Raw genomic sequence first — 27,101 nt, 5'->3', positions numbered from 1 at the left:
AGGGCTGCTGGGAGGGAGGGGGTGGCTGGTGACGGACACTGGGGAGGGCATGTGCTACGGGGAGCGCCGAGAATGGTGTCAGACTGATGAGTCACAGACCTGTGCCCCTGGGGCAAGTAATACATCAGATGTTAATAAAAATAATGTAAAGAGAAAGAATGTGGCTAAGTTGTGCAGTCCTTGCATTTGGTGGGTGTTCCACCCCACAGCCCTTGTGGGCCCACAAATGCCTTCCACTAGCATATCAGTAAGTTACTCTTGTGCAACTATGTTTGGTGCCTCGTGTAACTTGCTGTGTGACTCGTTTGGGTACAAACAGCTGTTTGCACAAAGCAGGTCATGGTTGGTGTAAGAGTGATGGGTGCCAGAGCTCAGCCTTAAAAGATAAACCTGGGGGACCCTAGACTCTAGACGGTAACAACACTGGCAGACCGCTGATTCCGAGGCCCAAACTCCTACTACCCGGGAGTAAATATGCCTTAAAAGGAGTAGCTCCGCTGGGGGCACTCTCTACGCGGTGGGCGGCTCGACTGGGGGTTCCCCTTCCTAACTTTGTTCCCCAACGCAAGTGCCCACGTTCTTCTGCTGTGAAAGTTTCACTTTTGCTGATGGCAATCCCCTTTTTCCCCTTTCCTCAAAATTTCCATTTCCCTAATATTTTAGTCTAGTGGTGGTTGTGCTCACTCCCGCCTCCCACCGCCCTGGCCCCAGCCCAAGGCCGGGCGGGTGGGCCGCTGTGTGTCAGGGACCGTCTGGGTCCTGACGGGGCTGGCGCCCCGCTGCCGAGACGCCCCGGCTCCAGCTGCGCGCCCCCTGGGGTGCATAAAGGACCCTTTCAGCGCCCCCCTCCCTCCTCGCAGGATGGGGCTCGCAGAAGCTTCTTTCTGCGCCTCTGCCTGTTACGCACCCATCGCAGCTCAACGTTGCCTTCCCCGAGCTTTCGGTTCTCCAGACGGAACATAGAACGTCAGGGCACTGACTTGTCGTCTGTGCCTGGAAACTACTCAGAACTTACATGGAAAAAAGAAAGTCGGCCCCGCTCCGTCCCAGCGTGGCGTCCACGCAGTTTCCCGGGATCCAGGTCTGGTGATTTCCACTCCCAAGTCTCTGGAGCCAAGCTCAGCGGGGCCCCAGTCGCTTGCTAAGGCTGCTGTTTCTCCGACAGACCAGACTACTCCTTGTCTTCAGCCTGGCTTGCCTGGTCCTAGTCCCTGGGCCTTCTTCTCCCCTCCGCTGAGCCGACGCGCTGGCGCTCTGACCGCACCGGTCCGCCTCCTCGCTCCTGGGCTCCTGCCCCTGGCCCACTCCCCTGCCTCCTTCCCGCCCGCGCGCTCACCCTTCCCTTCCTCGTCCTGCTTCTCCATTGTTCCCGTTAGTCATGTCTGCTCCCGACCCCCATCTTTTCTGTCCTCCATGTTCTGTGTGTCTTGCTTTCCCTCTTCCGATAAACCAAACCTGGCGAGAAGAAAAGGTATTTCTTGCCAGAAAAATCTTGCCATTGCGCTTTAACAAAAATAAGTACTGCCAGTAGAATTGCTTAACATTAATGAAAATTAAATATTGGCAGAAAGATAGGAAGCAGGACAAAAAGTACTTACTGGCCGTAATGGAAGTTAAAATTTGATACTGTGAACTCAAAAGGACCCATTTCCTTTAATAGTTCAGGAACCTCAACTGGCAAGCTCGGTGCTGATATACCTCGGGTCTACTGCCGAGTCTGGCCTGCTGAGTCGCTTCATCTAATAGAAGTCATTGCACGATTCTTGATTTTCTAATTACCAGATTTCCTAATAGCATAAGTCTATTGTAACTTTTTTTTAATGCAAAAGGACATATCGAGCAATGTTTTTCTCCCATCTGCTGAAACCCCAGGTGACTTCCCGGATGCAGCGATGGTCTGGATCCCCAAGAACTCTGCATTCATACCTAATAGCGTGTGCGTGCGTGTGTACAGCCGTGCTCTCACCTTTCTTCCCCTAGCTCGTACAAACGGAAGCGTGCCGTACATATTCCAACATAACTTAGTTCATCTGCTAAATAAGATATCATAAAGTGTGTTTCAGTAGGTGCGTATAAGTCTATTTTATTCTTTTTCACTGTTTCATAGGACCCCACTTTACTAATACTCTCTAACTCAGCACTTCTCAATTTTTTTTGGTCTCTTATCAAAGTTTCACACTCTTAAAATTACTTAAAAGTCCAAAGATTTCTCCTAATTATATTGATGCTGATGTAATATTTACTCTATATAAATGTCTACATAATTAGAAATCAATTCTGAACAATTTAGAATATATAGTAAGATGACAATCAAAAGCCTACTTCATATTAACATAAATATATTTTATGAAACTTAATTTTATTTTCTAGACTTAGTATAAAAATGGCATTGTTTTTATAATTTTGTGAATCTCTTTAATGTTTGGCCTAATTAAAGACAAATGGATTCTAATATCCTCTTTTGTATTCAATCGGTTACAAGATTTTGTTTTGATTGAAATAGATAAAGAAAATCTGCCCTCACGCAGATATGCAGTTGGAGGAGAGGAGTATTTTGATAGTCTTTTCAGATAATTGTGAATATTCTTCTCTGCACAAAAAAATCAAAGATGTTGTAATTTCTTAAAGGTTAGTTACAATATAGAATCCGAAATCACATAAACTTTTCCTGCTTTGTTATGTTAAACGCTATTGGTTTCTCGTACACTTTGAAGGGAACATTTATCTCCGCATGTGTGGTAGGATCACGCATTAATCACTTGGAAAATAGGATTTACTGAGTTATGCAGATCTCCCAAAGGTTGGCTGATTCTATTACGTCATATCACAAGATAATATTTATAAATATCACAACCAATCTCCCCCCAAAATCTTTTCTTTTTTTTAAAGATTTTATTTATTTATTTGACAGTCAGGGATCACAAGTAAGCAGAGAGGCAGGCAGAGAGAGAGGAAGGGAAGCAGACTCCCCGCTGAGCAGAGAGCCCGATGTGGGGCTCGATCCCAGGACCCTGAGACCACGACCCGAGCCGAAGGCAGCAGCTTAACCCACTGAGCCACCCAGGCGCCCCCCCCCCCCAAATCTTTAAGTACTAAGAACTTGTCAAGTTCCTGGAGGTTCTTCAAAATTCTGATTTTTCTCTTAAAAGCTCAAATTTTACCACTGTGAGAAGGGTGGTCTACTGGTTTCCTCGAAGTGATGAGGCCACTTATTTTTGAGGCGGTGACTGCCCAGTAACTCGAGTTTGAATTCTGAATAACTACAGCTCACCTGTCGGTTTTTTCAAGCAAAATGTTCCATTATAGTCCAACCTGCGACTCAAACAATGGGATAAGCGCTTTTCCTTGAGTAACCCTCGTACTTCTTACAATGCTTCTCATTCTGTCACACAGACTATTAAAAGACAAGGACTCAAGGGACAAAATTTAATGAAACTGGTAATTCGTACTGCCTCATCAATATATTCTTAAGTAAAACTAGCTTTTTTTTTTTTTTTTTTTTTTTTTTTAACGGGCATGTGTCATGGTGAAGAATTCAACGGCCACTGCTTGAGCCACCAGCACGTCTCGGGGCCACTGTCTCGATTCAGGCTTAGGCACCATCAGTTTCACCCACCGTTTTGATGTTTACATATTGATGCAAACGTCAAAACAATGAAAAAGATGCATAATGTCTTAGCATGATTAAGAAAATAGCTTTGACCTCACAGTCCGTCCCAGGCATCTGTGGATCATATTTTGGGAACTGCTATGACTACTTATGTAGCCTCCTTGCCCAACATTTAGATTGTTTCTGGTCCTGTGCTAACACAAACTTTCTTTGTACAATATCCTCAAATCAATATTTCTTGATTTCCCATTTGTAAGACGATTTAAGCTTCAAGGGCACTAAAGAGCTAAAAATCCCTTATTTTCTGGCTCTTATTTTGACAAAAGTATGAGATCCTGTTAAAATGAAGATCAAGGGGCACCTGGGTGGCTCAGTGGGTTAAGCAGCTGCCTTCGGCTCAGGTCATGATCTCAGGGTCCTGGGATCGAGCCCCACATCGGGCTCTCTGCTCAGCGGGGAGCCTGCTTCCTCCTCTCTCTCTGCCTGCCTCTCTGCCTACTTGTGATCTCTGCCTGTCAAATAAATAAATAAAAACTTAAAAAAAAAGAAATGAAGATCGACCCGCTCCTACTGTTGAAAGGAGACGCTCAAGCACACAAAGAGGTAAGTTGTCTGTGTTCTGAGATTCACAGGCTGAGAAGGTTTCAATCTAGAAGTAAAAAAGAAAAACAAAGGAATTTGAACAGAATTGTGCTGTTCCTTATTATTTGGGTTCTTTGGAAGTTTTCAGATACAACATAAAATGAGAACTGATTTAGAATGTTCTTATCTGGAAATAGTCGGGCTAACATGGAATCTGGATCCCTTAAACACTCAGAATCAGTTTCTGAGGAACCTACTGTGTCTCTTCAGTACACGGTACGAGCATTAGTCACCGCCGAGACAGTAAGAGCGCTAAAGACAGATTCCGACTGCAAGATTACCGACAGCAGTTGAAAAGCTTTTGTCGAGTGAACAGCTGCAAAGACCACATCCTGTTCTCTCCGTTTAAGAACACAAACTAGGCGGCGCCTGGGTGGCTCAGTGGGTTAAAGCCTCTGCCTTCGGATCAGGTCGTGATCCCAGGATCCTGGAATCGAGCCTCGCATCGGGCTCTCTGCTCTGCAGGGAGCCTGCTTCCTCCCCTCTCTCTCTCTGCCTGCTTCTCTGCCTACTTGTGATTTCTCTCTCTGTGTCAAATAAATAAAAAAACACAGACTAGATTGGGGTAAGGCAGTGCCATTACATGGTCTTTCACGTTACTACTACTGAGGGTGACTACAGTCCTGGGGTTATCCTGGTTGTGTCCACACGATTATTAACAGCGTCTCCTTTCACTCTCGATAGTGTCCGTGTGTGAGCCAGGGGTGATGTACTCAGTTTCCCTCAAACTTTGTCCTATCATTATCTCTGCTCTAAGCCACCAAGGACCTCAGGTAGAAAACTAACATCTATTGGGCACCTACGGTATGTTCTAGGTGCTTTTCATACCCATTTCATTCTATATGTGCAACAATCCCATGAGCGTATTATACCCCCATTTTACAGATGAGGAAACTGAAACTCAGAAAGGGTCCTAACTTGACTAAGACCACCACCAAGTACGTGCTTCAGATAGGACTTGAGGTAGTTTCTGTCTGTTGTCAAAATCTATGTTCTTTCCCCAGTGTTCCAAGTGGGTTTCACGAAACCGGCACTAAAATCATCTGTGATCATCTAGAATGTGGATGATGGAGCCTTAACCCACAGCTCTCAAGCTGGAATCTCCCACAGTAGGGCCTGCATATCTGCTCTTAAAATAAGCTCTCCAGGCACTGGGGCCCTGAAGGACCCCTGTCTTACATGTTAACACCTTCAGAGCTGGGCCATCAATCCTTTCTTCAAAAGATACTTTTCTAGGGGTGCCTGGGTGGCTCCGCTGGGTAAACGTGGGCCTTTGGCTCAGGCCGTGACGCAGGGGTCCGGGGACTGAGCTCCTGGTTCCGCTCCCTGCCAGGGGGAGCTTGACTCTCCTGCTCCGTCTGCCCCTCCCCGGGCCTGCTCTCTCTCTCATAAATAAATATACTTTGAAAAGAGATACCTTTCTAATATTCAAGTAAAGTCATGCATTAGTGGGATCCAAAAGTCATAGCATAGGTCCTACCAGGAAGGTCCAATTTCCTCAGTTAATAACCAGGTGTGTATGTCAGCTCCTTTGGACACTTGGTCCCTTTGGGCGACCAAATTACCATTCATTCTCTCTGTGAACTGCTTCCCCTCCCAAGAGGTTCACCTCAGCCTCTCACTGGGTTAGGTGGGAGCTTTTCTGTGAAAAAAACATCTGCACACGCACACTGTCATTTGGCCATGTGTGGCTGTATAGCCTCTGAAATTAAATGAAGTGCCTTGGGGCAAATTATTCTTCTGATTAATGATAAACTATGACTAGAATCAGATTCATCTGGCATTCCTTGCAATAGAACCATTAAGTGTCTGTTACTAATTTATCTGAGATGCATTGCTCAATGCCTACTGATTACATTCAACTCACATATTTAATAAGAGAACGGGGTCTCTGGTGGCTCAATCAGTTAGGCATCCGACTCTTGACTTCAGCTCTGGTTGTGGTCTCGGGGTTATGGGATGGAGCCCTGCATCAGGCTCTGCACTGGGCATGGAACCTGCTTACGCTTCTCTCTGTCTCCCTCTGCCTCTCCGCACACCTTTCATAAGAAATAGCAGAGAATGATAAAGATGAACTCATTTCACATGATGTGACTATTGTGGGGGCTTGAGCAGAAGGACTTGGGCACCTACATGAAGTAACATCTGTAACACAGTCCTGGTTTGCAGTTTAGTGGATTTGAAAGGCACATCTTCTTATGTCTGGCCCACTCGAATCGGCAAACGGAATGTTAGTGGTGACCTTCTGCAGAGTCTCGCCTGTGCGAACATCCAGAATGCCCCGGCCCACGTGGAGCGCGCCCTTCGCGTCCACTGCATGACTTAGCCACGGCCGTGCTGGGAGAGAAGCCCTCGCCTGGGAAAAGAGCCCTCCAGTACCAAGTCAGGCTCCACATGAAAGCTGGGGGAGTTGCTAGACCAAAGCGAACGTTTAGGGAGGGTAAGGAACCTCAATCCGATCTGAGTCAGACTCAAAGGTCAACGAGAAGACACATCTGAGGGGGGTTAGGGGTTATCTTATCTGGGTTTTGAGGTGTTTAGCTCTAGCTGAATGTCCAGTTAATGGCGGAAGCCGAGGAAGAGACCAGTAACGGAGAAAGAAGCGAGGTACAGCTGAACAGAACACGGTTACACAGAAACTGGGTAAGAAAGTCCTGTAGGAACAGGGTTAAAGAAGGTAGCTGGGCACCAGAACCTGGGAGCTGGGCCAGGCAAGCAGAGTTGCCAGCTCATAAGGTTTAAGGAAGGCTGTGGCTTGGGGCTCACAAGAGGGTCAACGTACCAGAGGTATGGAGGAAACACTGCTTCCAGACCCCTCTCCCAACTGAGCAGGGCTGGGCAGCAGCCTTCTGGCTCTCATTGGCCTGGGGCCTTGTTGGTCTGAGTTTAGAGGTAACACTATCATTACTAGCCATTAATTCACGTGTGTATTTTAATATAGTCTCGTGGTTGGGCTTTTTTCTTAGCCTGCTGCCAATGTCTTACTTCGGTTCACCGTCAAGGGGGTTAAATGGGCGTCGTTTGTTGAATGTTTTATTGAAGCGCAGGAGGTATTACACCCAAAGGTGGCGTCTGGGACCATGTGTAGAGGTGGACCTTAACTCATTGCATGCCAGCTCCAATCAATATTTTGATGTTTTAAAACTTCGATTCACTTCGCTCTTAGAATGAGAATGTGTATTTGCTTTATAGGAGTCCAGATGGATTCCTGTCTAACTGGGAGACAAGAGCAGTCGGGGCCTCTTGAAGTAAGAGCACGATTTCCTCCCTAGAATTCATCATTTATGAGCAAGGCCTCTATACTAATGGCTTGTGAACAGTTTCTATTCTTGACACATTTATATTTTATCTTGGCCACACCATACGCAAGACATCTGAAAACTATCAAAAGAAGAAAAGGCTTTGGCCAGATTAGATTTATAATAGTCTGAAGTAGAATTTGAGAAAGTACAAAGGTACTGGGCTAGAGCAAGGCCCTGGAAAGTGATTAAGGACCATTAGACCGGAAACTGTCTTCGCGGGACTGTAGAATTCTCTTAATTATGATGCAGAACAGCATCCGTGCTTCTCGCTCCGTCCTTCACACGAGCCGCTCATGAGTCTCTACATGCAGGAATGGCACTTGGAGATTCCCGGCAATGAATTCTCTAGTCGTCTCTGCTGGCCTTCGGAACTGTGCGGCACTGAAACTACACGCACGGTTTGACCGTTCGGCGCTACATGACGTGAACAGGAAAGGACTAGGAAAGTCTGGGGCGCCTGGTGAGGACACCGGCCCTGACCACGCTTCATGACGCACTGGAAAAGGCAAGTCTCCGAGGCTTACGTGCAAGGTCCCTCTCTGTCCTGCCTTAGATGAAAACTTTTACACACACATACCAGTAACAAGTGACATGTATGTGTGTATCTATGGCACCAAAGGTAAAATGGATCCTTTCAAGTCTTCTCTTATTCCCCGCTCATTTTTGACAAAATTGTTAAACACAGCAATGTGAGCTCCGCTGTTGTGTGAGTAAAGCCATAGGCCTGTCTTCTCCAAGAGCCAGGGTCCAGATGTGACAGCAGGACGACGTTGAAGGTGCTTCCCGGGGTGGAGCTCCTCTAAAGCCACCGGGTGTGGATATTTCCACACCCCTCCCCAGGGGTCACCAGGACTGGAAAAATAGGATTCGTGATTCTACTTGAATCCCAGAAACTCCTGAAGGCGTCTGCTATTTCTGCTCCCACTAATATAGACAGACACAACTTCGGAAAAAATCCTTCCTACATTTCATAAGATCGCATTAACTAAGCAGGACGGAGGGCGCCCTATGATCTGGTGACACTGGTTCACTGTTGCTCCTGTGCTCTGTGAAAATGAATAAAGAAAACCTCATTGGAAATGGGGTCGGAGGTGCCTGGCTGGGTCAGTCAGTTGAGTGTCCCACTTCTGATTTTGGCTCAGGTCATGATGTCGGGGTCGGGAGATCGAGCCCCGCGTCTTGGAGCTCCATGCTGAGCAAGGAGCCTGCTGAAGATTCTCTCTCGCCCTCTGACCCCAGACCCCTGCTCGCACACGCTCTCTTTCTAAGAAATTTAAAAAATATAAATAAAAGTAAAAAATTAAAAAACTAAATGGGAGTCAGGAAACCACGGAGCGAGCTCTCCAGCTGCCGGTCCTGCAGCCTCCCAGTCCAGCAGGGCGAAGGAAGGTGTCCTCGCCGCCGGAGACAGCGAGTGGCCTGACTGCGGCCGCCGGAGACAGCGAGTGGCCTGACTGCGGCCGCCGGAGAGGCCGCCCCGCTTCCAGCTCTCCTGTCCTCCGATGAACTCGGTTTGGAACAGCCCCGTCAGCCTCTCCTTTCCTCTCCAAGGAAGGATGCTCTCCCGCTTCGTCCTCTGCCCTTGCCTATGGCGGGCCGTAGTTTGCGTGCCCCGAATTGTACTTCCTCCGGGGTTGCTCTGAGCAGACTCATTCGCGGCTCCGCCACCAAGTCAGTCACCAGGTCTGGCGGAGGCTGAGAGGATCATCATCCTGTAGACGCGGGGTCAGATCTACACACACGAGGGCCCCACCAGTGCGGAGGCCCTGGAGATGTTCCTCCCCGCTGTCCCTGCTCCAGGCACTCGGACCTGCAGGCGGCGGTGCACAAAGCATTCCAGGGACAGCGGCCCGCCGACAGGGCAGTGTCCTCTTCGAGTGAGGGAGCTGCACGCCCATACCCTTCAGGTGCGCCCCATCAACTTTACGCTCCCGTCACACTGTCTGCTGGTCACGGTCAGCTTGCATGTCCCTGAGATCTCCCGGGCTGCGGCCCCCCTGCTGCCTGGGACAGGTTTCTGTCCATCATGTCCTGTGTTTTGACTGAGAGGCATCTCTGAGGACAGGCTGTGACCGCTCTGCTGCTCTAGGGGGTCTCCCATCCCCCACCTCCTCTGCAACGAACCAATAAATGCATCAATGTCCCAAAAATAAACAAAATGAAACGAAGTCGTTGACTGCTTGACGAACTTCGCAGGTGAGTCGTGGAGCCGACAGCTCCGCTGCTCCCCGAGCCTCGAGCCTTTCGTGAGCGCATGTGGGGTTCGCCGAGAGCAGCTCTGCCTCCCGCTAACACGCTCTGCTGGAAACCAGTCGCAGGTACCGTCAGTGTTTTCAAACAGTTGCTGACATCCGGAAGTAAAACCACCCACAGTCAACTGTGCTGCCCTGTCCATCTCCGGGGATGAGTATTCCAAAACAAGGATCCGCATCTTTCCAAGAACATGACTTGTATCCTTGAATCCTCGAAATACAGATTCATTAGGCAGACCTAAGCGACAAGCGGCAATGGAGATGTGGTCAGGCTGCCTACGGGCCTCACAGCTCTCCGTCAGGGAGTACGGCTGCCTGTTCTTCTGGTCCGAAGGACCACACGGCAGTCCCCACAGTAGTAGTACGGGCTCGCTCAAGGATCCCCCTCCCTTGGCCCTGCCCTTCCCAAACACAGATGGATTTTGGTGGTTTTAGCAAATTGAAAGCAACTTTAGAGATTTCTTTTTTAAAAAACTTGATTTAATTTGTAAAAAACACAAAGAAAGCTGCTCGTTGCAAAGTAGGTGAGGAGCAAATAAAGCTGGCACTTAATTTGACAGTTGCCTCATGTCCAAGCAGAAGTCGAAGAACGGGTTGGATACCACTAAAGCCTGCTGCAAAATTAACGTGCATTTATCTCTTTTTTTTTAATCTTAATGCTCGACGCAGGCGGACACTGCGCACGCGTTAGCTGTAGAGCACTCCAGATCAAAGGGCAGCTAATTATCAGAGATTTCTTCAGAACCTAAGTTTCACCGGCTCAGCTTGTACGATAAAAAGATGCCTTAGAATATGTACTGAGTAAACCTGCTAGATATTCAAAACAGGCGCATGGGGGGAGATGCTGATAACACACACACACACACACACACACACTTGTTTCCTCCCGCACTCGAACGGAATGCGATGAAGTCCCTTCCTGCGCTTGCAGACAGTGAGTGATTTGAACGGGAAGTCGTACATCACAGGTGGTTCCTCAAGGTGTGCACACTTGAACAACTCCCACGGAAGGACATGAAAGCATCCGACAACATGGGACAGTGTTAGCTCAAGAAAGGTAACAGAAGTTCCTTTAAGCGTTAAGAATGTATCACACTCTACGGGTTGCAGCATCAAATAAAACTACATCCTGAGGAACCATGCCTTTTCCCTGGGGGGGGGGGGGGTCCTGACCCTGCCATGCCTGCCTAACACACGGCAGACCTGCGTCAGTGCTCATGGAGAGAACCTTCCGGAACACAGTGGAGGTCCCAGGGCACCGCCCCCAGCGTGCAAGTGAACTCATTACCCAAGGAATGTGTGTTTTGCTGTTATTTTAATATCCTAATTATCTCGATGTTTACCCTATAATAACCGTGGCAGTGATACCATAAGTTAATGCAGAGAACAGTATTAAAAAAAGAAACAATGCTTTAAGTGACTGTTGAGTTTTCAATAGGCACGTTCGCACCATGAATCTTAGGAGAACCTCTACCGTCACCTGGTACGGTTTCAAACCTCGGCTTAAACTCTTCTGAGTGACGGAGAACACTGCGCCCCCAGGGCAGTTCATTGCCGTCTGGGCGTAGCTCTCATCATCACGAAGATCCTCCTCATCTGAACTGAAGTTGCCTCCTGTAAATTCAACCCTTCGTCCTTTAGTGAAATCTTCTAGCACCAGGAGGATCCTTCGAGCGTTTTTAAAATTTTTATTTTTCAAATGTTTTAATGTATTTTTAAATTTTTAGCGATTGCTATTTTTAGTATAGTTGACACATAATGTTACGGCAGTATGAGGTGTACAACATGGTGATCTGACAATTAAATCCATCACTAGACGCTTACCATGGTAAGTGCTGTCGCTATCTGTCCCCATACAACGTTAGTCCGGGGCTCCTGACTCTGTTCCTTGTGCTACACTTTTCATCCCTGTCATTTCTTTATTTCATAACTGGAAGTTTGTACCTCAGGTTACACCTTCACCCATTACACCTAACCCCCAGGCTCCTCCCCTTCGGCAATTACCAGTTTGTTTGAGTCTGTTTCTATTTGGTTGATATTGTTTGTTTTGTTTCTTAGAGTCCACACATAAGTGAAATCGTGTGGTATTTGTCTTTCTCTGACTTCTTTCACTCAGCATAATACCCTCCAGGTCTGTCCACGACGGAAACATTTCATTCTCCTAATGGCTGAGTAATACTCCTTCGTGTATATATACCCAAGGCCAACGTCCACGAATTTACGGCTATGCCCTCTCGTAGGAGTTTCTGGCTCCAGGTCTTACATTTAGATTTTAATCCATTTTAAGTTTACTTTAGTGTACGGTGTAACTGTCCAGGTTTTCTCACACCATTTATTGAGGAGACGATCTTTTCTGCATTGTATGTATTCTTGCCTCCTTCGCTGTAGATTGATTGACCACATAAGCATGAGTTTATTTCTGGGCTCTCCGTTCTGTTCCATTGATCTGTGTGTCTATTTTTGGTGCCAGTACCATATTTTTGATGATTACAGTTTGTAGTACAGTTTGAAATCTGGGACCGTGATAACGCCAGCTCTGTGCTTTCTCAGGATTGCTGTGGCTATTCAAGGTCTTCGTGGTTACATACAAATTTTAGGATAGTTTGCCCTAGTTCTGCGAAAAATACTATTGGTATTTTGATAGGTTTTGGATTAAATCTGTGATCACTTTGAGTATTATGGACATTTTAACAGCACTAATTCTTCCAGTCCATGAACATGCTGTATCTTTCCATTTATTTGTGTCTTCTTCAGCTTATTCCATCCATGCCTTATAGTTTTCCAAATATAGGTCTTTGACTTCCTTATTAAATTTATTCTTAGGTATTTTATTCTTTTTGATACAATTATAAGTGAGATTGATTTCTTAATTTTTCTTTCTGCTATTTTGTTATCAGTGTATAGAAATGCAGCAAATTTCTATATGTTGATTTTATATCCTGCAACTTAATTGATTTATATCCTCCAACTAAATTAATTAGTTCTAATATATGTATCTGTATGTCTGTGTGTGTGTGTGTATGTGTGTGTGTATATATATGTGTATATCTATATCTATCTATCTATATATATATATATATATATATACATACATCTTTTTTATCCATTTATCAGTCAAAAGACATTTGGGCTCTTTCCATCATTTGGCTACGGTCGATAGTGTTGTTACAAACATTGGGGTACATGTGTCCCTTGGATCATCATTTTTGTATCCTTTGGATAAATACCTAGTAGTGTAATTGCTGGATCATAGAGTAGTTCTATTTTACCTTTTTTTGGAAACTCCATACTGTTTTCCAGAGTGGCTACACCAGTTTGCATTTCCACCAACAGGGCAAAAGGATTTCCCGTTTTCTGTATCTTTGCCAGTAGAGATGATCCTAGGAGCTTAACCCTTCAGTTTACTGAAGTGCTATATCACGCTGATTGGCTTACATACCCGGAGCCATTCTAGCATACCCGGAATAAATTCCAGTTGATCATAGGGAATGATCCTTTTAATGTATTTTTGAATTTGTTTGCTAATATTTTGTTGAAGATTCTTGCATCTCTGTTCATCAAAGACATTCGTCTTTAATTTCCTTTTTTAAAATAGTGTCTCTGTCTGGTTTTGGTAATGCTGGCTTCACAAAATAAATTTGGAAGCATTCCTCCTATTTTTCTTCTTCTTCTTTCTTTCTTTCTTTCTTTTTCTTAAGTAAACTGTATGCCACAAATGGGGCTTGAACTCACGACCCTAAGTATACCAACTGAGCAAGCTGGCGCCCTCCTTCCATTTTTCTCCGATTTTGGGGGAATGGTTTGTAAAGGATAGATATTAAGTCTTCTTTAAATGCCTGGTAAAATTATCCGTGAAGCCATCTGATCCTGGCCTTTTGTTTATGGGAGTTTTTGATTACTGATTCAATTTTGTTACTAGTAGTTTGTTCAGACTTTTTATTTCTTTCTGATTTAGTCTTGGAAGATTATATATTTCTAGGAATTTGTCCATTTCTTCTAGATTGTCTAATTTGCTGACATACAACATTTCATAGTGCTCTCTTATAATCCTTTGTATTTCTGTGGTATCAGTTATAAATTTTTTTTAAAGATTTTATTTATTTATTTGACAGAGAGAGAGAGAGAGATCACAAGTAGGCAGAGAGAGAGGGGGAAGCAGGCTTCCTGCTGAGCAGAGAGCCCGATGCGGGGCTCGATCCCAGAATCCTGGGATCATGACCTGAGCTGAAGGCAGAGGCTTTAACCCACTGAGCCACCCAGGCGCCCCATCAGTTATAAATTTTCATCTTTCATTTCTGATTCTATGTATTTGAACCTCCTCACTTTCTTTTTTTGGTAAGTCTGGTTAAAGGTTTACCCATTTTGTTTATTCATTCGATGAACTAACTCTGAAGTTTCATTGACCTTTTCTACAATTTGGTCTCTATTTCATTTATTTTCACTATGATCTTTATTATTTCCTTCTACTAACTTTGGGTTTTTTGGTTTTTTTTTTTTTTCTGTTGTTGTTCCTCTGATTTAAGTTTAGATTGTTTATTTAAAATTTTTCTTGTTTCTTGAGGAAAGCATCAAACATTCAAAAACCATTATTACATAATCCCAAAGTGAATATCCTTGTCCAAGATAAATATTTCTGATCCCCCAAGACATGGTTTGTGCACTCTCTTTCCTACTTTGGGTATGTTCCAGTCTGCTTGTGTTTTCCTAAAATGAAATACTAAAAACTTTAGGTTTTTAAAAACTTATTTTGGACTTTCCCTGCCTGCCTATAAGCATCGTCGTGGACATGCTTAACTCATGTTTCACTTGGAATTAACACCTCAGAGATGTTTTTATGTCAACTACGAGTAAGCCGCATCGTCCTTTTACTTTCATGATTAATTTTTGTTTGTTTTGAATTTATATTTATTCATATTTTAAGATTTTTCATTGTACTTATTTTGGAATGATTTTTCGAGCTATCATTACAGAGACTTGAATCTTGGGTCTGTCATTCTTGTGACATATATCACGTTAGTTCATCCTCTCCTAAGCCAACAGTGAAATAAATTCTGAACAGCCCAGAGACTTCTGCCCGAATCCTATCTCAAGCGTCTCCGAGGCCCTGTACAAGAGGAGTTTACATCCCATAGATGTTGGAGCTAAGACTGTCTCTGAGCATGTCGATGTCCAGAACCGACTAACTCCCTCAGGCTTTGGTCTCCTGCAGGTTCAGCAGGAGACAGTTTCAGAGAGTGTGGGAACCTCTTCCTGCCAGGCGTGCTGTTTCACGTGAGGGTGATGTCCTGCTTTCGAATAAAACCTTAAGAGTCTTTTAACTCTCCTTTTCTCCCTAGAGTGGATCTGATTTTATCACTTCCCAGCTTCTACTTCACTCCCAACCCGACGACTTCACTTTCTTAAGGTCCGTGTTAATTCGTCAGGAGGAACGACACGGAGCGCAGGAAGCCGCAGCCACCAGCGCGAGAGAGCTGCGAGCGTGAGGGGAGACCGAACTTTGTGTCTGGAAATTCCCTCATTTCTCCTCTGCATCTCCACTGTGGGTATTGTTTTAACACAAAGTGCAGCTGACAATTTGAAGTGTGTAAGGGAAGCAAAACGCAGATCATGGCAAACTGATGGTAATGAAACCTCGGTATTAAAGTTCTGTTTCAAGTCAACTGGGTGTGGTTTTAACACACCTGCCCAAGTCCTAAAAATATAGAACCTCGGTCACAGTTAGATCCTACACCCAGAGATCCGCTACCTACAGGTTCTGACTTGCCGTCCGGGGCGTCTATCCGATTTGGTTTAGACAAAGCAGTACTGTGTACGGCTCTGCTTATTCAGGAACAAGTCAGGGCCTTGGAACTTGGCCCCTCCCTTGTCCTGTGACTTTAGGTAAGTCACTTAACTCCATGGGTTTGCTTCCACCTTTGCAGATGGAAGTGATGTTGAATTATATCATCCTGAGGTTTCTTTTAGTTTTAATACCATTGCTCTTTAAAAGAATTTTTTTAGTAGTTTGAAGTTGATTATGTTTATAATTATAAAATAATGTGTTCATTGAAGAAAAATTAGACAAAATGAAGAAAAAGAAATTCTTATGATATTATTGAACAGACAACAGCGATTAATATTTTGGTTTATTGCCCTAATTCTATTTTCTATCCATGCATATCTCTACATAACATTTAAATACTAGACACATTTATGATGCTTCTTACCTAGGATTCCTCAAGCCTGAGGATACAAAGTGATTTTCCTGGTCACCAGAATCAAGGGTGGCCCATTCTTAGACTGACTAAAGACCTACATCTCGAAAAGATGAGCTGAGCCGATCGGTTTTGGAATTTGGAACCGGGAGACTCAGAGATGAAGCCAGTGAAGGAAGCAAGGTTGAGTAAGGTCAGAGGAACACATGTGAGGTAGAGCAGAGGAAGGACGACGTTTGGATGTGCGCAAACCAAGGTATGGGTATGAGGTACGAGACAGGAAAATCTATGTGGAAGGAAAGAACGTAGTCCCGTAGCAAGAGTCATGTGGAGAAGGCGTGGAGAGAGAAGGTTTTACAGGGAAACCGAGCGCCCAAGAAAGGAGCTTTATGCTCAGTGATTTTACACATTCAAATTCCCTAAGAGATGCCCCGACCCTTGGTTCCTATAACTTGATTCTCACGAAAGCTCTAAAATAGACCTAAAGCCCCTTTTATCTGGAGTGGTCGGTCCCGTGCTGCTGACAACCAGAAGAGAACTGTCTCAATTTAAGTTTGCACTGACATTTTTATTGACTTATAAAACAGTTTCCCTAAGTTATTACATCTTTTTAAAATAGTTTTTAATGGCTAGATAATATATCGTATTATATATATATATATATATATATATACATATATATATATATATACACATTGTATAAGCAAGCTAAATGACAAAATCCGTTACTCTTAATGCTATTAAAATTATTCAGAGTATTAAGACATCTAAAAACCTGTTGCCCAAATATTCTGGAATTTAAGAGTCCTTTTCCTACTAGAAGCGTAAACACACACACACACACCCCCGCTTAGTGAGGAGACATCTAGCCTTCCTGCCGGTAACTCCTTGAGTACTGTTTTCCTGACTGAACCCATGACAGGTGCTTTTATGAGGACACGGTGGGTGTTTTCCAGCTTCCCCATGCCACTGTAACTCGGAACAAGGCACACACGGCCCCACCCTCACCTGGTCTTAGTCATGGGGCAAGAAAATCTGGGGTAAAGGCTACTGCGAAGTCCAGACGAGCAGGTCAGGCACATGACAACATAGGCACCTGAGCCCTAAATCTGTATTTTCTCTGTAATGGAAAAATTGAAAGAATATATAATGCCACGATTGTTCTTGAAGGAAAAGCAGAAACTGGATCCGTTCATAGATTGGCAGCAACGCTTGATACAACCTCAGAAAAGCTGCGAGGAATCTGGGCTCCATTCTCTGTTTCAAAATATATCAAACGCTGCTCTTTGTGGGTTTGGAAATTGTCCCGGGGCGGGGGGGGGGGGGGCGCTTATCACCTTCCTTCATACAAATGTCATCCATGTGGTAACTTGAAAACTCTCCTGGAGCCCTCTTTTTCAACATAACAGAAAAATTAGTCTTTCTTTCTGGGTTCCTCCCAAATGCCTAAACTCACACCAGTCCTCTTACAAAATCACACCAATTCAATATACGTGAAAGGGAAAACCCACAGGCGTAATTAAGGCGGCAGGGGCATTTCTGAATCGGAAGAATAGACATTCCCTACGTGCTCTGCCTCGTTTTATTTAATTTTTTTTTTTTTTTCAGGGAATAGATGATACTGTGATGTAGCTAAACCACCTAGGAGACAAGAGACAAAGTTTTAATTTGCTAAGTACTGTTTAGGAATGATCGTGGGCTCACTGAACTCAAAGGTTCATTCTGAAAAAATGAGATGAAGTGTATAAAAGCTTTTTGTTAAATTTTAAGCAATTTACAATAAAATTTTTCTCTTTTGCCGAAAGGTCAAGGAAACAAGAAGCTCTGGTGAACAGAATAGATGGGCATGTCATAGACGTGGTCCGAATCTTACTACTTACCCCCGGTCAAGCTCCTCATCACTCTGCACTTGGTTCCCTCATCTAAAATACGGTGTTATTGATGCCTTACGTAGTCCATCAAGCTTAAATGTATTCTGTGTCAGTAATGCCTCCCCAGTTAAGTTAACGAAAGGTTAAATAACAGGTATGATGTGGTCATAATGGATATCCTGTCTTATTTCCGAATTCCACTGTTTGTCTGTCTCCGGTGCTCCTTGTTAGCTGTGATCTAACTATTGTTTTTCAATATTAGGTAAAAATTTTCCTAGAAAATCTTCTAATCAAAGTATAAGAAATGGAATTGATGTCATGTCCTTTCTGATATTCATTTCTAGTTATAGACAGCATAAATCTGTTTAGAAAACTCCAGGAGACGGGACACGTGGTGGCTCAGTGGGTTAAGCCTCTGCCTTCCACTAGGGCCATGATCCCAGGGTCCTAGGATCGAGCCCCGCATCGGGCTCCCTGCTCAGTGGGGAGCCTGCTTCTCTCTCTCTCTCTCTCTGCCTACCTCTCTGCCTACTTGTGATCTCTGTCTGTCAGATAAATAAATAAAATCTTTAAAAAATAATAAAATAAAATAAAATTCAAAATTCAAAATTTGTTCTATGTATTAGTAATAACCAGTTTAGAAATATTATGGAGAAAAATATAACTTATAATAGCAATAAAATATATAAAATATATAATAACTGATTAAAAATTATGTGATACCTTTCATAAAGAAAAATTATAAAATTTTTCAAAGAACAGAGAAAATATTGGAACGGGGGATATTCTTTATTTTAAATGTGATGGACAACTATGATAAAGATGTCAATTCCTGCCAATTTATGGACTTAGTATACTCTCAATAAAGTTTCAAAAAATTTTTAGAACATACGCAAAATAATTTTGAAAAAGTAATGAGGGAATATCAAAAGGTATTCTAAATCTGCAAAAATCAATAATACAGCATGCTCCCAGAAAAGAAAGGACAAAATCCAATGACTCTAAGAATTTACTGTACAATAAACTGAGTGTCACATACTAACAGAGACAGAATTAACTCTCCAATGATGGCATTAGATCAAATTTGATAATTTAAAAACAATCAACCTAGATCCTCACCTCATTCTATATCAAAAGTCACTATCCTACAATTATTTGTGTGCTAAATATCAATACTGATGCCCCAGAAAAACTGGAAGAAAAGCAAAGTCATGATATCGGGGAACTAACACACACGCACGCACACAGTTTGTGAGCACAGCCACAGACAGACAGGGATGCGTGGCTGTAAATAGTGCAGCGGAGGGTGACAGACTTCCTGGGTGTTCCAGTAAACCACCTGGGCTGACCCAAGCGATCTGCTTGTTCCGGAGGGTGGTTCTCTCAAACCTCACTCTTATACGATGTGCAATATCACACATTTGGAAGAAAAAAAAAAGAGGAAGGAAGGAACAGGGGGAGGGAGGGAGGGACAGACGGAAGGACGGACAGACGGAAGGATGGACAGACGGAAGGACGGACGGAGGGAACATACAGCTTTCCCAGACAGAAGAGGACTGTTTTGCAGTCTCACTTTACTAAGTTGCTATTTCCACCTTCTAGAATGTTTGTGAAAATTCTTTTTTAAAAGATTTTATTTATTTATTTATTTGAGGGAGAGAGAGACAGAGATAGCAAGAGAGAGCACAAGGGAAAAGACAGAGAAGCAGGCTCCTTGCCAGGCAGGGAGCCCCACGCAGGTTCCACCCCAGGACCCAGGGATCACGACCTGAACTGAAGGCAGACGCTTAACCAACTGAGACACACAGGAGCCCCTGAAATTCTCTTAAACAAAATTAAACAGTCAATAAGGGGAAAATATGGGGTGCCTGGGTGGCTCAATGGGTTAAAGCCTCTGCCTTCGGCTCAGGGCATGATCTCAGTCAGGGTCCTGGGATCGAGCCCCGCATCGGGCTCTCTGCTCAGCGGGGAGCCTGCTTCCTCCTCTCTCTCTGCCTGCCTCTCTGCCTACTTGTGATCTCTGTCTGTCAAATAAATACATAAAATCTTTAAAAAAAGGGGGGGGGGTATTTATTTAAACATATGACAGCATTGGAGCACCTGTGTGGCTTAGTCAGTTAAGTATCTGAATAACCTTCTGAAATGTTACTGGGCAGTACATATGGTGAAATTTTAGAAGTTTCTAGCCTTTGCCATATCTAGGAAAAATTATAAAGAAATAATTAGAGAAACATACACAGATCTATGTATAAGTATGTTCTTTTTAAAAAATTTTAACACTATTGACAATGACAAAATTCAGGAACAACCAAAATATCCAAAGCTTAAAAATAATTTAAACTATAATGATATACTCAAATATTATTAAAATTGGGATTTTTGACATTATATTATAGACCTGAAACTAATATAATGTTGTATGTCAATGTATGCCTCAATAAAAAAATTGGGATTTTTGAAATCTGTGTAATGACATTGTAAAACGCTCATATAATAAATGAAGTTAAAACTGTTTGAATAAAAACTGTAAATGTTTTATAATCTTAGTTATATAATAACAAATATATGTATAAGTTGGAAGAAAATACCAAAAAAAGAATGCTACCTTTGGATTGTAGTTATCTTTGGGTTGTGGAAATTTTTGTTTCCTTCTGACCTTCCCTAAATTTTCCAAATTAACCATAATGAAGAATAAGGAGCATATTATGCCCATAATCAGAAAAGGATTTTTTTTTTTAGAACTAAGAAAAAACAACCAAATTCTATTGCAAATAATGAAACGCCATTCCAGTTTCTCATTAAATAATATTTTCAAACTCATGCAAGAAACTGAAAGACTCAATCCCTTTTCTCCAAGAAAAATTCTCGAGAATTAAGTATAATCCTCAGATTCCAGGTAATTTGATGAAAATGGAGGGAACTGGGAACTTCAGTGAGGGAGAGAATCACAGAGCACAATATGCGCTGCATGGTTGCAGGAAAAGCCTTCATTTCTTATACTAAATAAATGACTTTTTAAAGTGATTATCTCTGCAGTTGTATCAACAAATGGTCCCATCTTTCTTGGACATTTTTGGGTTGTTTTTATCATTTATCATTTCTTGAAGTGCGCGACCGCGGACACATTTCTTGAGCACCTGAGACCAGGAGTTGACACGGACCGGCTGTGACCGCTCGCACACGGGCCTGCTGGACGCGCCAATTCCAAAGCGCACACGGCGTCCTGGAGCTGGGAGTTCATGCTGGAGAACAAACTTGGTTAGTTTTACAAGTTCACGGCGTAACCAAATCATCCACGTCTTTTACCCTCACCTTGCGTCTTACAAACACACCGTATTAATCACCAGGGGAACTAGGTAAAAAGATGAAAAGAAATGAAGAAGAAATCCATCGTCACTATTAGAAAACCGTTCTCGAGTGTGTCCATTCTTGGGAAATCCGGACGCCAGCTGTGTGTGATGTCTGTGGAGCTCTCCTAGTCTCGAACCACCCACGGACGGGATTGAAAAGGAGAAACAGTCTAGTTACTATGGCAAACAGTGTGCAGGTTCCTCAAAAAGTTAAAAATCCAACTTCCACATGATCTAGCAACTCCAGTTCTGAGGATGTATCCAAAGGTAACGGAAACATTCACCAGAAAAGGTCATCGCACACCCGTGTTCACGGCAGCACGGTCACAAGAGCCGAGGTGTGCAAGCCGCCCAGGAGCCCGGCAACGGACGGACGCCAAAAGAAGTTGCGGTCTGTATACTCGATGGAAGAGAGTTTACATAAAAAATGACGGAAACCTGCCATTTACGACAACAAGAATGGACCCTGAAGTCGTTTATGCTAAGTGAAGTCAGGCTGAGAAGGACAGACGCTACCCGACCTCAATTACTTGCGGAATCTTGAAAACAAACGAGCAGCAGCAGCAGCAGCCACCACACTCAGCAAGAGAGAGCAAGGCTGGTGGTTGCCAGAGGCAGGTGCGCGGCGGGAATCGGGGGACGGAGGTCAAAGGAGAGAGGAAACACTTCCATGACGAGGTAAGTCGATGCCAGGGACGTAACACAGACAACTCTGCTGCGTGAGACACAGGAAGGTGGTCAAGAGCGTAAATCCTGAGTTCTCAGCTCAAGCGAACGTTTTTTTCCCTTTACTCTTTTCTTCTTTCTTCCTTCTTAGCGTATCCATAAGAGAACGAGCCTTCTGCAGTAATCATTTCACGGTCTACGTTAATAAAATTATCATGCTGCATGTCCTAAACTTACACAATAAATTATGTCAACTATTTCTCAATAAAAGGAAAAAAAGAACATTCTCAGGGAATTCTTGGGGTTTCCTGGTATTCTAATTTTAGGGACTTCCAGAGATGAACACTCCCCCAGGGGCCAAGAATGCTTTTGGGGAGCCCCTTGAACCAGATGAAAAAAACGTACGTGAAGAATTCCTCTTGGGACTCGGCTTCCACCGTTACAGACCCTCCAGGTCACTGGCCCGCCGCACTGCGTCCCGCGGCAGTGAGACTCCTCTGCGCTCACTCAGCGCAATTTCAGGCCGGCCGCCACCTAGGCAACTCGCGGCACGTGGGCGACCGTTCTGGCTCTATAAACAAACTTTTATTATAAAATGTGTAATGCATGCATCAAAAGGCATGGCATCTATATGTACAATATAAGAAGTAGTTAGGAAGGGCCACCCACAGCTACAGCCAAATTAAGAGCACAGTCAACGTCCCCAGGAGCCCCTGGGAAGCCCTCCCATGTCACAACCCTCTCCCCGCGGTCATTTTCTGGGACGCGTTCCCTGTTCAGCCCCAGCAGAGATCCTTGGCCAGGATTTTATCAGCATCTGGTAAAGTGTTAGACTTTCCCACAATAGTCCCTACCGTACAGTACACAACACTTTTTTGGGCATTTAATAAAAAAGTTGCTACTATTTAAAATTATTTTCTCTATTGATCATTAGGAAATGACTGTCTCCCAGGATGTAAAAGGTATATATATTCTACAGAACAGCTTGCTTTAGTAGGCCAAAAGAATTCAACTTGTTTTTTTATGATGATTTCTAAAGTGATATTTTAAGCAATTTGCCTTTCCCCTTTTGAATTCTGTTTGTATCGTTTCGCTATTGGGTTCTTAGCGTTTTTCCTATCGGCTTGTGTGTGTGTATGTGTGTGCGCGCCTGTGTTTCGAAATGGATGTTAATTCTTTGCCAGAATGGTAATGAACATTTTCCCCAGCCTGCTGTTTAAGAAAACAGAAATTCTTAATTTTATGTTGTAGATTATATTGACCTTTTCCTTTGTAATTTTTTTCCAACAACTTTCAAATAATTTGAACAGATGTTTCCAAACTTATATAAAAGTAGAAAAAAATATTACAACGGACCCACGCGTACTCATTCCCAAGTACAAAGTTATCATCCATTCTGTCCCCTTCCCTCACTGTTTTTTTGGCTAAAGTTTTTTTTTTTTTTTTAAATATTTTATTTATTTATTTAACAGAGACAGCGAGAGAGGGAACACAAGCAGGGGGAGTGGGAGAGGGAGAAGCAGGCTTCCCACCGAGCAGGGAGCCCGATGCAGGGCTCGATCCCAGGACCTTGGGATCATGACCAGAGCTGAAGGCAGACACCTAACGACTGAGCCACCCAGGTGCTCCTTGCTCCTTGAAGTATTTTAAAATAAATCTCAGACATAATATCATGTCACATATGAGTACTTCATCTCTAGCTGGTAACAGCTTTTCAAAAACAACCAACATACTCATCGGTATCTATAATAATTTTTAAATTTTTAATATCCGGTCAAGCTTGATTTTCTAACTTTTATGTCATCTCAGAATTTTTTTTTTGAGTCTGGATTCAAATAGGACCCATGTGCTGTATTCAGTGATAAGTCACAAAGGTTTCCCTTCCCTTTGACGTATTATGCCCTTCGTTTGTTGAAGCAACAGAGTCGTTTGTCCTAAGGCATAACCCTTTTCTAGATCTGGTTGATCGTATCCATGTGATGTCATCTACCACATTTCTCTACCCTGTGCATTTTCCTTCAAGTGGTAGATCTACAGATTTGCAAGCTTCAGATTTAATTTTGGAGAGACAGAATATTTCATAGGTAATTTGGTGGACCTCCTTTGTATCATGTCATGAGACTCATAATGTCTGATTGTCTCACTTTTCGTGACATTCAAATTAATTAGTGGTTGCAGGTAATCAGTGTTGCAGGCAATGAGTGTTGAGCTGTCAGTTTTAATGGTCACTGATAATTATTTCCTAGATCCATTTGTGCATTAGGGTTCCAGTACTTTTAAGCTTAGGAAGCCTTACTCTATTACAGTATCAGATCCTTAAATATTTTATTTAATAATATTTATAAATATTTATATATAAATATAATATTTTTATATAAATAAAATTTTATATAAATTAAATATAATATTTTTATATAAAGATATTTATAAATAAATATTTTATTTAAACCAGGACTTTATTGGTTTTTTTTTTCTTTTTAAGATTAAGTCTTGGATCAAACTGGAATTCACTTCAGTGTGTAAGGGAGATGAGGATTGAAACTGGTGTCTTCTAGAAAGAGTGTATTCCAAGAACGTCTCCAGACAAGTAGTCAAGGTGGCCTTTAGTATTCCATGTGCCTCGTGATAGAATTCTGGCCAGCCACAGGGCTTTTCGCAGGGGGATTCCAAGCTATTTTCCAAGCATCCAATAATTCCCCCAGCACTCTTTATATCCTGGCGTCGGAACATTGACTGGAGAAAGATTTTGTTACTTACAAGGACCTCTCTGAGAAGGCCGGGCATCTGTCATGACCTCTTACAACAAGGAACACTTCCCTACCAGAACAGAAAACTAAGATTTTTCTGATTACTCAGGGTTTTGTTCAATCACTGAGTTTTGAATCTTGAAAATGTCAGCTTTTTATTTCTGCAAACTATCACTTTGCCACTGAGGGAAATAACCTTGAAAAATCTGTACACAGGACATAATGACTCAAATATAAGCAGAAGTAGTTATATTTCCTTTTCTGTTTCTTGAAGAAAAAGAACACAGTCACCTCTTTCTAGATGTTGGCATCTTCTAACTTCTCCTTAAGTTGGCAGAAATAAAACTTATCAAAGGGTTATTATTTAGGTCATTTTTTTTCTACCTTAAGAAAATGGTACCAGATACTTGGTTTAAATCAGGAATAAAAAAGCTATAAGGCTTTCCTCAATGGTTTTCTGACTCAAAAAACTAATGTTAGGTTAGTTGTGCAGAATTTTAAACACATTATCTTTTTGCTCAAAAACATCCATAGCGCCCCGTTGCTTCCAAAGTCAAATTCAAATTCAAGTTTCCACCTTCAAGTTCTTTCATTACGGATTCCCCATAACCTAGCCTTCCTTTCTCTGATCACGTGTTCCTCCGAGAATTCTTCAATCTTGTCATTCTGGTCAATTCTCTGAGTCCATGCGGTTTTGCACATGCTAATTCCTAACCTGGACATCTTTCTCGTTTCTCTTTCCCAACACAGATTCTAGACTTTGCCTTTTCAAGTCCAGGTCAACATCCCACATTCATTTTCCTGATAGTTGCCTTAAAGATCACTTTCTTCCCTATGAGTCTTTAGAAACAGAATGGTATTGTTTGCTTAGCATATAAGTTTTCTTCTTTTACTGTTTATAGTGTGTGTATATGGTTGTCTAAATAGACCATAATAACCAAAGTAGTATTCTAATGAGGACTTTATTTTTGGACCCTACTGAATTGAAATTCCAATGCATTTTTTAGGGATAACTTTGATGATGTGCTTATCAAGTCCCCAAACGGCGTGCCCCTCAGGGTATGGCAGATTTTAAGAATGTCCACAATTTTCATGTCTTCTGACTCTACAGTCTTTCATAAAGTGGCTTTGAAGCTCCTCCCCCATGAGATGGAGGCTGCTTTCTGTGCTTTTGAACATTTCTGGCCTGGCATCTGCTTTGGCCGGCTGACTAGAGAGAAATGATGGTTTGTCTGTGCTGAGCTTACTGGGCCTCATGCTTATATTAAGTCTTGCCCATGACTTATTAGGACTTTCTTGGCTTAAATTACTGCCTTGGGACCCCTCTTCATGGGTGAACAAGTCTAGGCTAGCCTGTTGAAGGGAGAGAAACCATGTAAAACAGAGACTGGCCATCCCAGCTGGGGTTCTTTTGGACCCACTGGCCTCCAGGCACCATAGCAGCTGACCCAGATGCGTGAGTGGTGAAGCCCCAAAAAACCACAACCACTAAGCTGAGCCTAACATAACTTCTGACACATAGAACTAGGAGCCAAATCCACCACCAATAAATACAAAGGGAAAAATTTTTTAAGTGAAATAAAATAAAAATATTAAGTAAAATACCAAATATTTAAAAATTATTAAAAATATCAAATCACAGCATTTTGATCCTAAAAGACTAGAGCATTCTAGAGCAATAAACTATTAAGGGAAAATATAACTGAGACAAGTACTAAGTTCTAAATTCAAGTTCCAAAAGCTAACCGTGTAAAGACTACAGGACACGCAGCAGAGAGATAGCTTACCAACACGCAAAACCTTCAGTGGCTTTCGTTGACCGCAGGGATATGACTCGACTTTGCGTTTCCACTCTTCCAACAAAGTTGAGATTTTTGTAAGCTGTGATGTTATGACTTTGTGTTCTGTTAAATGCCTAAGACCGCAAAGTGTGGTCTGTTCAGAGCAAGGACTACCCTGTTGAAGGGCCTAGAAACCACGCTCCACAAGGAAAGAAGGAAAACAAGGCACTCGTGTATTCTGCGGAGGTAATGAGTGAACAGTGGATAAGGCAACTGTGTCCCACTATTTCAAGAGAAAAGAGACTGGCCATGTTTACTGCCACCTCATTAAAACTTGGGGTCCATGAATAAAAGCTCTAAGAAAGTACATTTCAAGCCAACAAAGGGAAGAAGTTGAAGTAGGAGGCGGCATGTGCACACTGCTGAAGAAGGTGGAGCACCTGGGGGGCTCGGCCGGGGGAGCACTCTACCCTTGACCTCAGCGAAGACACTGATCTCAGGGTCGTGAGATCAAGCCCCATGTTGGGCTCCACGCTGGGTGTGGAGCCTACTTAAGAAAAGTAAGAGAGAGAATGTAGACTATGCAGTCAAGGCCGGGTCCTCTGCGGACAGCACGGTGCTGTAGGGCAACGGCCCAACCTCACCAAGCCTCAGTTTCCCTTTTATCTATAAACTAGAAATACTCA

The 27,101-nt window shown here is 43.1% G+C and overlaps 1 protein-coding gene across 1 annotated transcript in view; it reads right to left on the bottom strand.

Moving 5' to 3' along the window:
- Positions 1 to 27,101, bottom strand: part of RASGEF1B (RasGEF domain family member 1B) — a 148,018-nt gene that overhangs the window by 108,435 nt on the left and 12,482 nt on the right. The window lies entirely within an intron of this gene.

The sequence above is a fragment of the Mustela lutreola genome, chromosome 1 (assembly GCF_030435805.1).
Source record: "Mustela lutreola isolate mMusLut2 chromosome 1, mMusLut2.pri, whole genome shotgun sequence".
Taxonomy (NCBI): Eukaryota; Metazoa; Chordata; class Mammalia; order Carnivora; family Mustelidae; genus Mustela; species Mustela lutreola.
This window is presented reverse-complemented; position numbering and strand designations above follow the sequence as displayed.